General features: G+C 40.3%; 1 protein-coding gene across 4 annotated transcripts in view; it reads right to left on the minus strand.

Annotated features, from left to right (window-relative positions):
* The window catches only part of HECW1 (HECT, C2 and WW domain containing E3 ubiquitin protein ligase 1), a 448,536-nt gene that overhangs the window by 360,770 nt on the left and 74,357 nt on the right, over positions 1 to 13,409 (minus strand). The window lies entirely within an intron of this gene.

The raw sequence follows: 13,409 nt of genomic DNA on the forward strand, positions 1-13,409 counted from the left end.
AACAAATCAAAAAGCAAAACAAAATAAAAACAAAAACAAAAACAAAAACAAACAAACAAAAAAAGAACCACCGGGGAGTATCTTCTGATTCTGTGTACTTTAAGTCCCTTGGCTTCTCCTGGAAGTTGTCCGTCCAGCTGGTGTTCTGGGGGAGGGGCCTGTTGTGCTGATTTTCAGGTGTTAGCAGTTGGGGAGCTGCTGTGCCCCTGCCTGGTGCAGGGCTCGGTGGGGGTTGTTTGCCCCGTGAGGCCGCAGGAGGAACAGCCCCAGTGGCGGGGCAGCTCTGGAACCTGGATTCAGCTCCGGCAGGAACTCCGTCTGCAGGGCCTGGAGGCTCCGGGGCGGGGCCGCTGATGTGCTCAGCTGGGGCAGGAGCGTCCTCGCTGTCCTGGGCCCTCCCGGCCTCTGCCTGTCCCGGGGGAGGCGGGATCCTGGGCTGTGTCCCGGCGCCCTGTGCTCCGGAGCCTGCGCTGGTGGATTCGCGCTCCCGGGCCGCGCAGCCCCCTCCGCGGAGCCGCCGCCCGAGCCCCTCCGAGCTGCTCCTGGAACCGCGCAGCCCCCTCCGCACGGAGCCTCTTCCTCTGCCCGAGCCCCTCCGAGCTGCTCCGGGTCCCGCCGTGCGCGCTGCAGCCCTTAGGGAGCTCGGCGCACTCTCCTGGGCGCGCAGTTGCTGTTACTGTCCCGGGGAGCCCGAGGGCATCCCCCCCCCTCCTGGGTCCTGCTCCAACTCCCCGCGAGCCCCTTTCCCCCGGGAAGGTCGGTGCAGCTCCTGCTCCTCCGGGACGGGGCTCTCCTGTCCTGGGGACACTCGCCCCGGCCTCAGCCCGGCTCCTCGCGGGGCCCCTCCCCCTTGGAGGACTTTGTTTCTTTACTTCTTTTTCCCCGTCTTCCTACCTTGATAGAAGCGCGAACTCTTTTCACTGTAGCATTCCAGCTGGTCTCTCTTTAATTCTCAGGCCGAATTCATAGATTTTCAGGATGATTGGAAGGTTTTCTAGGTAATTTGGTGGAGACAGGTGATTTGGGGGCCCTACTCTTCCGCCATCGTGCCCCTCCTCCGCCTTACATCACTTTTATTTATTCAGGAAACTATACATGAATCATGCAAAAATGGTCTTTCCTTGTAAGCTTTTTTTCAGAGATTTTACTCATGATAAGAAAGAACTTACATAATGATAGGGCAGCAAAATTGGCTGGTGTTGAAGAAAGTGAAAATATTTATTTATCATGATGCAGGAGTAGGTAAAAACCATAATCTGCCAAGACCTGCAGGAATTACTCATACCCTGAGCTAACCATAACCATAATCAGCATTCTTGTAAAATGAAATTTCACTTGTTATTAATTACAACTTCAAAATACATCCTTTGGGAAAGACAAAGAGAGTTCATTTATAATTCAATTTGTGCTTTTTTTTGAGCAATATGCACCTAAACATAATGTATAAAAGATATTACTATGTAATAGCCAGACTTGTCTGCTATTAAACACATGTAAATTAAGAAAGTGGGGGTACACTTGCAAAAGGATCTTAATACTAAAATGTGCCAATCCCTGTGAGATTATGGAGGAATGGGTTGTGCATCCCATAATTGATAACCACATACAACTACCCATTAGAAAAGTATTGTGACTTTAGGGGGCCCTGGGTGGCTCAGTTGGTTAAGCATCCTACTCTTGATTTCGCCTCAGGCCATGATCTCAGGGTCGTGAGATGGAGCCTCAGGTCTGGCTCCATGCCCAGCGGTGAGTCTGCTTCTCTCCCTCTCCTTCTGCGCCCCCCCCCCCCCCCCCCCCGCTCATGTGTGGTCTCTTTCTAAAATAAATAAATAAATCTTTTTTTTTTTTTTTTAAAGAAAAGTAATGTGATTATGTTTTTGCAACAAAAACGTCTTTATCCATTGTCTAGTAACCTCACTCCTGGGGATTTATCTTTAAGAAATAGCCCAGAAGGGGACACCTGGGTGGCTCAGCGGTTGAGCGTCTGCCTTCGGCTCAGGGTGTGATCCTGGAGTCTCGGGATCAAGTCCCACATTGGGCTCCCTGCGTGGAGCCTGCTTCTCCCTCTGCCTATGTCTCTGCCTCTCTCTCTCTCTGTGTCTCTCATGAATAAATAAATAAAATCTTTTTTTAAAAAAAGAAATAGCCCAGAAGAAGGAAAGAAATAAGTTATGAGATGATCACTGCAACATTATTTGCAGTATCACACAAAAAGGAAACTGAGAGGATTAGCTCAATAAATTATGGAACATCTAGTTATTGAAGTATTTTACAACTATTACAACAAGACAATGTAACAAAATAAAAATATTTAAAATAAAGTAAGTAGAAAACACAGGGAACAAAGTTTTATCTATCTTATGATTATAATCTAATAATTATGAGTGCGTATGGACCTGGAAAAGAATACAGAAAACATGGAAAAGGAAAATACTCTTCCTTTTATTCTATAATTATTGTCATTATTGCTATGGTGCTTTTAGTGTGCACAAAACCCCAAAATATACACACAGCTTTTTAAAAATGAGAGAGTGATCCAATAGGGTACAGATCCTGACCAAAACAGTGAGAAAGCTGCTAAGGCAGTGTGCATGGTACAGGCTCGAGAACCAGAATCGAATATTCAGATTCTAACTCGGCCCTTGACTAACTAGCTTCATGTCCTTGCAAATTACTTAACCTCCATGTGCCTCGATTTCCTCATCTGTAAAATGGAAATCTTAACAGAAGCTATGTACTTCTCAGAGTTACTGTGAGGATTAAATACATCCTCAAAACAATGTTTGCTAAGTATTTTATTTTATTATAAAAAAACCCTCTTACGTGGAGAAAGAGGAACCTTCTTACACTGTTGATGGGAATGCAAACTGGTGCAGCCACTCTGAACACAGTGTGGAGATTCCTCAGAAAGTTAAAAATACAACTACTCTATGATCCAGCAATTTCACTACTAGGGATTTATCCAAAGGTACAAACATAGTCTGAAGGGGCACCTGCACCCCAATGTTATAGCAGCAATGTCCACAATCGCCAAAACAGGGAAAGAGCTGGGATGTCCATTAACAGATAAATAGATAAAGAAGATGTGGCATATATAGAACAGAATATCACGGAGTCATCAAAAGAAAATGAAATCTTGCCATTGCAACAATGTAGATGGAACTAGAGGGTATTATGCTAAGCAAAATAAGTCAGAGAAAGACAATTGTGGTATGTTTCATTCATATGTGGAAACTCAGAAACAAAACAGAGGAGGATGGGGGAAGGGAAAGAAAAACAAAGTAAGGTGAAATCAGAGAGAGAGACAAATCATACAGAGACTCTCAACTCTAGGAAACAAACTAAGGGTTGCTGGAGGGGAGGTGGGTGGCCAGATGGGGTAACTGGGTGATGGGCATTAAGGAAGGAAGGCATGTGACACAATGAGTACTGAGTGTTGTATGCAACCAATACAATTAACATATAGTTATGTTAATTAAATTGATTTTAATTTTTAAAAAACTTCTTTGCATAGATTGCTCCTTGTAACAAATTTCTCTGAAGTTTTCATAAAACTAGTATTCCACAGTCACAGGTTACAACACTTCACAGCATCACAATGAACTTCTCTCTGAAATATTTTCAGACATTCAAGTGTTTTCTTTTTGCTTTACATTCTAATGGTAATGACATCTTTGTACACACAATCTTTTCATTTAGTAGCAAGGATATAACATAAATATTTCTCTCTACACCAGAGCATTCTCTACCCATAGATCATCCCAAATTCTCTAAGATTCTCTAGCATCAGGTCCACGAGAATTGCTGAACTTCTTTGGCAAATTTGTGCAGGAAAAAGACAAGTGTTTGAGGGTGAAGAAAATGTAACTTGAATCAATTATAAATCTACCACCAGAAGTGTAAAGATGAGTTCATGCTGGCTGTTAATAGTTTTCTTATAATAATTATCCTAACAATTTACAGAAAGTACCCATCACATAGGCTTCAGCTTCCACAGGACTTTCCTCTACACTGTGAACACAGCACAGCTTTGCCCTGGACATTCACAAACCCCATCTCCTCACATCTCACCTTGTAGATTTGTGGGTGTCTGTGGCTCACCTATCACCTTTATGACAAAGACTCAGAAATATGCATTTCTAGCCTCTAAAACCCTCTGTACTGGAGCTCTACATTTGGGACAGTCTCCTCCATCAGGATTGTCCTTAATTAACCAAACTATTGCTCTGTCCAGCATGCAGGAGGACCAAGTAGGCCAATCAAAGGGGATTTTGATGAAAAGGAACGTGAGGGCCATAATGTGATATATTTGAGTCCAGCCTAGAGTAGGACCATCACTTCATGTCCATAGGCCTCAAGCTGGGTTTGCATACAACTCCACTTCCACAACGGAACTCCTCCCATGTTCCAAAACACAGGCATACCTCTTCCCTGCCACGAATCCCCCCCCCCCCCCGACTCTGGATGTTAAAACCTTCTAGAAATCCACAAAGTTGATGCAAAAAATCTCTTTCGTGAAGCTTCTTTCAATCGAGGTGCTTTGCTAGCTTCGTGTATTCCCAGTTTTATAGCTATTTTTGTTAAGGGTTTAGCATAGAAATACAGAATCAGAAGCATGCATTTTGACCCATGTTGCTGTATAAATTAATAAGATATACTATCAAATGGGGACACAAAAGTGGCAAGGATGTTTAAAGACTCTGCCTTTTCTATTTCCCCACTGATGCCAAATAATGCAGGGCTCCTGAGGGAGCCTCCCACAAAAGCAAAGCAGAGGGCCTAGTACAAAATATTGGCGGCAGGAAGGCCCTAATTTGTCAGACAAGACACGTATGGGAAAGTTCCCTGTCTTCTCTATGTAATTATCTTAGGGGGAGAATTCAGAAGTGAGCTGGCTCTCTCAGCAACATGTACTAACACACACACACTGTTTGAATCTAAAAAATAGGGAGATAATATTTTCTGGCAGAAGCAATTCTGATTTGGCTAATTGATTTGCCAAAGAAGATTGGCTTTGCAAATTTGGCTTAAAGTGATCATTTCACCAATTACATGACATACATGAGCTAAAATTGGCAACTCAAGTTTTTGACAAAAACACTTAAAAATATAGAAGATTAAAAAATATTGACTGAGTGTTATACTATATGTTGGCAAATTGAATTTAAATGAAAAAATAAATTAAAAAATATTGCATCACACTGGCAAAGATGTACTAAATTAACGATATTTCAACCTTACTTTTTCTAACTATATAGACCAAATTAGAGAAGGTGCCTCTAAATTTAAGAGTAACAATCATAATTAACAGTCATTTAGGAAAGTCTGCTTGGTTTCTAAAACTCCCAGAAATAAACTGAAAGAGAACCTATCAGTTTGTCAGACTATAGAACCTTAAAAGTAATGGTGATTTTTGTCATGGGCCCTAGAAGGAATGTGAAAAATTGAGCGAGTTCTTCGCAATGGTGTTCACAGATTATTACTATAATGGTCACCAAAACCAAACAGAAGTAAAGCCAAAACTTGTCCTCACTTCTTTCAACTGTGCGAGGTTTTTCTTTTTCTTTTTTTAATGTACAGAATTGATGCTGACAACTGTCTCATTCTACTCCTCCCCTCACCATGTGTACTCTCTCTCAATTAAATAAATCTTTAAAAAATACATATACCCAATGGAATCTAAATATCATAGCACGTTGATAGTTATCATCATCAATTTACAAAATCCACATAGAGCTTTCCTTTAACATGGAACGTTTGCATTTCTCTTTATTCCCTGGAACTCATGCATGTGTTTCACTGACCCCACTGAATTTTACCCTAATATATTTTTATGTAGAGGAATCTTATTGATCACTGTGTCATATTTTGCTATAACAACTATGCACATAAGTAGGAATTAAGTTTAAGTTTTTCAAATTTCTTGTGAACATAGTTTTCTTGTATGCAAAAAATATCTGAATTGATGTATTGTTACAATTATGATTAATGCACAAGAGATCACAACTAAACATGTTATAGATATTTATCAGGAAAAATATAATTTTTTATTAGAAATCTCTCACTGGAGTCGCCTCTCCATGTGCCATGGCATTCAGAGCCCATTAGGCAACCTAGAAGAAGATGGCACAGTGTATCCTGGACTGCGCAATTTTGTCACATGCCATTTTGCAAAACTGAAGCTAAATTCCCCCCTGTAAGTCCAAAGCTCAGGAGTAGTCATCCTTCCATTAAGGACTCTTTCTTTTTCTTCCCAAATACATGGAATTAGCAAAATGTGACAGTGTTATCTATTGTTCTTGTCATTTTTATGATCTGGGTGTCCCTCTGTCAAGAAAACAAACTGCCTATTGCAGTAAGGAAGGGAAACACAGTAATTGCCAAACTTGTGGGGGTAAAAAAATCTCTCCATCGTTGCTCCTTTAACATCTCCCTCAGAGACAACTTTCTCATTGCACCTGCCTCACCTGATTGGCAAACCCACCTTTTTGGCTCATGGATGGTAATAAAAGGTTACAACACTCTCTCCTCTCCTCTGTAGGAAGCATGTACTACCTACAGAGCCTGGTCTCCATGAGGAATTTTGAAAAGAGGGATGCTAACTAAGGAAAGACCATCATCTCTGAGTTTGACAAGGTTTTGTGGAAAAGAAGAAGAGCTGAGGGCACACACAGTAGGGATTATGGTTTTTCACGCACTGCATCTGATCAGAGAAGAATGCCACCAGTGTCCCAGATTCATAAGAACAGAGAAAATCTCATATTAGGTCAGCATTTATCAAATAAGATTAAATTCCCACTAAATACAGAAATTAAACTATGTCAACAACCTACCTTTCTAGCTTTAAAAACTATTACATGGGTATGTAAATTGCAACAAATTTACTGGAATATAATTTTTTAATATCTATCTCTAGAAACATGTAGGTCCTTTCAATCAGTGATAACGCCATTATCTTTGACATTAGTAATATGAAAGAGAGAAAAATAATATATGATATGTAAATATTATATTTATAATATAAAATATAATAATATGAAAGAGAAAAAACCTTATGCACAAATCCTTCATGCAGTGTCACATATATTATGGAGAATCTGAATCAGTCAATATATTAAAAAAAAGGACATGGTTTGTTAAACTGCAAACTCTACAAAAGATATATTTGCACCACTAAATGGAATCTATCAAGAAATGTATAGTAAGCGAGGAAGAGGCATACACTATAATATCTAGGAAAAAGAACAGGATGTAGAAATATATCAGTCTGAACAGTTGAGGAAGATGTCTACTAAAATAAGATTATAAAAATAAAGTACACCAAAATGTTGACATTAATTGTCACAAATTGGTGGCCTAGAGAATGTTTTTTTTCTTCTTTGTATTTTTCTGTATTTTCCAATTTCCTAAAATGAGCATATACAACTAACAATTACAATAATTAAAGAATTTTTTTAAGAAGAATCTCCAATAATGTACCATTTGTTAAAGCAGTAACAATTACTGGCTAAGCATCAAAAATGTCTTTTCACATCGTGGTTTTCCATCAGTCCTCCTACTCTATGGCATGATGTGAACTTGCTGTATCATTGGACATTACTCAGTTCTGCTAAGGAAGACAAGAAGAGCACATAAAATAGATGAAATGCATAAGCAATGTAAAGCATAGTCAGTGAGTTAGCAAGTGGCTTAGGAGCCACAGGAGGAACTCAGTTTGGATTTAGTACAAATAATGATCAAACAAGTGGCTTGGGAGGCATGGGCAGAACTGACTGTGTGTGCTGAATGCTGACAGTAAGGTAAAAACCTATAATGCTAAAAAGAGCAAGCAGACTGTATGATGGCATCAATGTAAACCTTACTCAAAGCTAGGAAAGGACGGACAGACTAAGTTATAAGCTGACAGCTGGGTGACCCCTGTCCAAAAAAGTGCAATTAGACACCACAGCTGTTTAGCAGCTAATTGGCAAGCTCCAGCTCTGGGCTAACCTCGTTTCTCAGATAGAGCACGGATGTGTCAATGGCCTCAGGCACCTTCAGCCTATGGTCCCCTTGCATGAACCCAGCCCTGGCCATCATCAAGGAAGGCTGCTGTAGCAGAAAGATAGGACATATCAACGTTACTAGCTCAGGAGTCAGACTAGCCCTCCCTCCTGACACCTTGCCCCAACTATACCAATCTACCCCACTGCTGCCTTTTTTTTTTTTTTAAATTGATTTAATACATGGTGGGATTCAAGCATCTTGATTGGGTCCAGAGCCTTCCTGTTTTGGGGCTTCAGGAATACCTTGCCTGGTAGGTTCCTGCCTGAAGTCCTTCCCTAAACACCAGTGGAAGAGACATGCTTTCCTTTACTCCCATCTCTGGAATGATGCTTCAGACAGACTTGGGTTTGGGATGTGATATGGACTCACACAATACACCTATTAATCACCAGAAACCAAGTCTGGACTTAGATCGGTAATGTAGTAGAACTGTACAAGGTAGGAGTTTGGAATATGGAAGGTATAGCATCACAGGAGGAGGATGGGCCTACAGGCAGATTTATTTGTAAACCACAAGAGTGTCCTATTTGGGGAGGTTGGCAAAGGGGCTATCACTTGATTTACCCCATGGCAGGAAGCTCTGTGGTCCTTGTACAGAGTGTAGATGAGGAAGGAATTATTCTTATTGTAATACATCACTAATCAACTGAACACATTATGGGAAATCATTCTTGATCCATGGCTCCCCTATATCAATGTATTCCACTGTCATTCTTTTGAAACTCCCTCAGTCTTAAGAGGGCTTAGTAGTACAATGAAGAAATGCATTCCGCCTCCCCTTTCCTACTGCGACTGTAAAATACATTTCCTCAGCCATGACCATGGGTGGGTGAGGGCGATGTCAGAGCAAAGAGCATTTATTTTGCTTTGAATCCACTCGGCATGTCTTCCTCTCTCCCCAGATTAACCCCAAAGTGTTCAATATCTAACACAGCTACTAATCCTCCCAGTATTAGAAAACAAAATACACAAAAAGCCCCAAGGTTCAAGAGATGTTGCAGGGCTGTTGCTATCATATTCGACATAAAAGGCACCCCTGGAATTGAGCAGTGAGGTGGCCCTGACTGAGATCTTACGAGATGCATCTGCGTAAAGCCTGGTTAATTGCTGTAAGAGTTTTAGTAACTTCCACTGGGAATCACACATTCCAGGTAATATGATAGATGCTCTTCTCCAGCATAATTGGTCTACTAAAGCAAAAAGTATTTTGAGTACAGAATTATTTAAAAACAATAAATGAACACCTAAAAATTTTACTTCTAACCACAAACATCTATTTTTTATAATAGGGTCAAGGTCTTTTCTTCAAATATGCTTCTCTGAAGTGGAAGTCAGGTGCTCCACACAGCTAGCTGTCTAATGCAATTTCCATGCACTCCAGGAGAAGCTTCTGCAAAGTGGAGCAAGACTTCAGAGAACTAGAAGCATAGGTAAAGCAACCTGAAGGCGATTAATAATGTTCCAGAAACCTTTTGTAACTGTCTCATGTTCTGCTATTACTAGTGTGATCTGTGAACCAGCAGCATCACCATCACCTGGAAGCTAGTCTAGAAATGCAGGATCTCAGTTCCCACCCAGATCTTCAGAAAGCCAGGATCTGCTGTAAGCCATTTCGGGGTGGTTTGTATGCACAGTGAAATGTGAATGGCACTAAGTGAAATAAGTCAGTCAGAGAAAGACAAATACCATGTGACTTAACTCATACATGGAATTTAAGAAACAAAATGGATGAACACAGGGGGAGGAAATGAAAAAAAAAAAGATGAAAACAGAGAGGGAGGCAAACTATAAGAGATTCTTAACTATTAGGAACAAACTGAGGGTTGCTGGAGGGGAGTTGGGTGGGAAGATGGGATAATTGGGTGATGAGCATTAAGGAGGGCACTTGATATAATGAGCACTGGGTGTTATATGCAACTGATGAATCACTAAATTCTACCCCTGAAACTAATAAAACACTGTATGTTAACAAAAAGAAAGAGAAAGAAAGAAGAGAGAAGAAGGAAGGAAGGAAGGAAGGAAGGAAGGAAGGAAGGAAGGAAGGAAGGAAGGAAGGAAGGAAGGAAGGGAAAGAAAGAGAGAAAGAAAAATGTTTTCTACACACGCACACATACACAAAATTTGAGTAGCACTGATCTAGCCTATACCTATTTCAGTAACAAGTTTTTAAAGAAGATCCTCTTTCTTTCTGTCTTCATATTTTATAATATTATGTCTGATTTAACTGAATTATAATTATAAAAGTAAGTATAACTAGTATAAACAAGAATGGGAGAAACGTAAGTGATGCTGCAGAAGCACTGAAAGCCACCAGTGAGAATGCAAGAGAGCAAGTGTGATTGGTGAAGTGCTCGCCACACTGGGCATCACTCGGGATGTGCATCACTGAGGATGTGACAGGGGAAAGATGGCATCTATTAACCCAGTGAGTAGTTTAAATGTAGCGGTTTGAAAGCACCAGGACTGATACAATAATTCATATTCACTGGTGAATTTTGGTGAATGGTTTTTAACCCTAATGACGAACGACACCATGGGAAGGCAGTTGAGATGGGCACGGTGCACTTGCCAAATGCCTCCAGTTCTCCAGCTCCCAGCCACCTGCAGGACTGCCCTTTCTGGCCCACTGTGGCATAGAAGCACGAGGCTCAATGGGTCAATGAGTTGTGAGCTGGAGTGCCACCTGTCTTTCCAGCCTAATTTTTAGGGGAAAACCTTCCAGAGCACACTCTTTTCCTTTAGCCCAAAGGCCAGCAACATCAAAGAGACTCAGCCAGAGAGAAGCACTGCTGACATTTAGAGTCCCTGAGATTCTGAGGTTTACTGCAGCGGTGTAGGCCATTCTGACTGGAACCCTTACACGATTGGCTTTCCTGTGTTTCCAGGTTGCAGATGGCAGATGTGGAACTTCTCAGCCTCCATAACCATGTAAACCAATTCCTATAATAAATGTCCTCTTGTGTCTATTTATAACCTATTGGTTCTGTTTCTCGGAAGAACTCTAACACAGCTACATTACAGAATTTAGATTGCAAAAGATGTAAATGAAATATGATGACAAACAATACAACTTCAATGATTCAAATGAGTGTTTTCCAAAAGGAGAACTCATTATTGGTCTACAAACTTTTTAAATCTGTAGGTGTCCACGATGAATTTGTGGCAAAGAGGAGCTTGGGAGAACCTCTGTTTAAGGAAATATTAAATTTATTAAGGAGATGCAGCTGCAGAGATAAAGTATCTTTCAATTTCTACTGTCTATAGTGGTGGACTATGTTTTCCATGCCTAACTGCCTGTGATTATGAAACAACCCTGAAGTAAAATAAAATAGAATGTAGATAATAAATCTATATTATATATATGTGAAAAATTTAAAATATGCAAAACAAAATATAAGAGACTAAAGGGGCATCTGGGTGGTGGTGGTTCAGTTGTTTTGAGCATCTGACTCTTGGTTTCAGGTCAGGTCATGATCTTGTGGGTCATGGGATCAAGCCCTGTGTCAAGTTCCAGGCTCAGTGGGAAGTCTGCTTGAAGAGTCTCTTGCTCTGCTCCTCCTTTGACTTGCTCGCTCTCTCTCAAATAAATAAATCTTTAAAAAAATATATAAGAAACTAAGAAGTTAAAGGTGGGAAGAACTCAATAAACAGAATAAAAGGAATGATTAATATATAAGGCAAAATAAAATTTAAGAAATTAAATGCTGTGTTTCAGGAATTTGACACACTTCAGTACATACATAGAGTGCTTGAGTTAATCTGTAACCCAAGGGTCATTAATATCTGAAGCTCCCTGACCAAGAGTCCCTGCTCCCTGACCAATAGGCACAGTCACCTAACATTGAAAGATCAGTCATGGAGCGTCCTCAGCAGAGTATGACTGTCCTTCAAAAATACCAATCTAAATCTGCATCTGAGATCATTAATTGGTCTAAGGGATTTGGAGATAACTTTTCATTGACCAGAAGTATTGTTCAGGCAACTTAAACCTGGTATGGATGGGACTGAAGAAGCCAAGGAGCCAGGAAAGCGAACCCTTTTGCAGAGATATCCTTCATCTAGAACTCCTCTCTGTCCTGTTGTGCCCACAGAACATTCTCTTACCTGAACTTGCTACAGGTTTAGCTGAATCAAGGTGTTCATTATGTTTGCACCATAATTAGTCTTTCCAGGTATTATATGCAACTGATGAATTATTGGAAACTACATCTGAAACTAATGATGTACTATATGTTGGTTTATTGAATTTAAGTAAAAAAAAAAAAAAAAAGAAGAAGAAGAAGAAGAAGAAAATGTTTTTCCTGCAAGGTGAGTGGGAGAGTGCTGGAAAGGTTACAGGTGGAATCTTCAGTGAGTTTAGAGACAGGATATGCACATGTCTGAGACTTATTTCTGTGGTAACCTATCTCTCTCTCTAGAGATGATCTTTAAAGAGAAATAGGAGAGAGAGAGAGAGAGAAAGAGAGAGAGAGAGAGTGTGTCTGTGTGTGTGTGTGTCTGTGGAGATATGGAGCTCCCATTTACTTCTAAATGTCAGGAGTTACCCATAATAACTTCTCTAAGAGAGAAAAGCAAGGTAAGCATAAGGAGCTAGGATAAATCCAATTATTGAAAGATCATCATTGTTAAAATATCAAATGATAATTCAAATGAAAACCCAAAATTCAATCACATAAAATGTGATTCAGAAAAACATGAATTAAGAATATTAGTGATAAAAGTCACAACATAAGACTTTAGAATGAATAAAAGGTAACAGCATCTATAAAAACAAAACATAGATAATGTCATGAACTATTAAAAGGAAAAGAAAAATCCTAAAACTTGAAAGCATAAATTAGAATAACAAAATAAAGTTATATAAAACTGTGGTGTGTGGTGGTTCAAAATATGCCCAAAAATTCTTGAACGCTATCTTTAAAAGGTGGATCCTAATTTTCCTCTCCTTGAGTGGGCTGAACATAAAGACTCCCTTCTGATGAATAGAATAAAGCTGAAGTGACGGTGTGTGATTTCTGAGATGAAGACACGAAACCCTTCGTGGTCTCCTGCCTGCCTAGTCTTGGATGTCTGGCTCTGGAGAAGTAGCCATCATGTGAGGACACTCAAGCAGCTGTGAGAAGGAGAAAAGCCAAGTGACGAGTCCTCTTAGAGACAGATCATCCCAGGACCAGTCAGGCTGTCTAGATACTCTAATCTTGGCTGACACACGTCCCGGTAAGAGACTGAGCCAGAACCTCCCATGTAAGCCATTCGCAGACACCAGACTCTCAGAAACCTTGTGAAAAAAAATAAGTGTTATTTTAAGCTACGAAGTTTTAGATCATTTGTAAAAAAGCAGCAATAGACAATGAACACAAATT

The sequence above is a fragment of the Canis lupus genome, chromosome 18 (genome assembly GCF_003254725.2).
Source record: "Canis lupus dingo isolate Sandy chromosome 18, ASM325472v2, whole genome shotgun sequence".
NCBI lineage: Eukaryota > Metazoa > Chordata > Mammalia > Carnivora > Canidae > Canis > Canis lupus.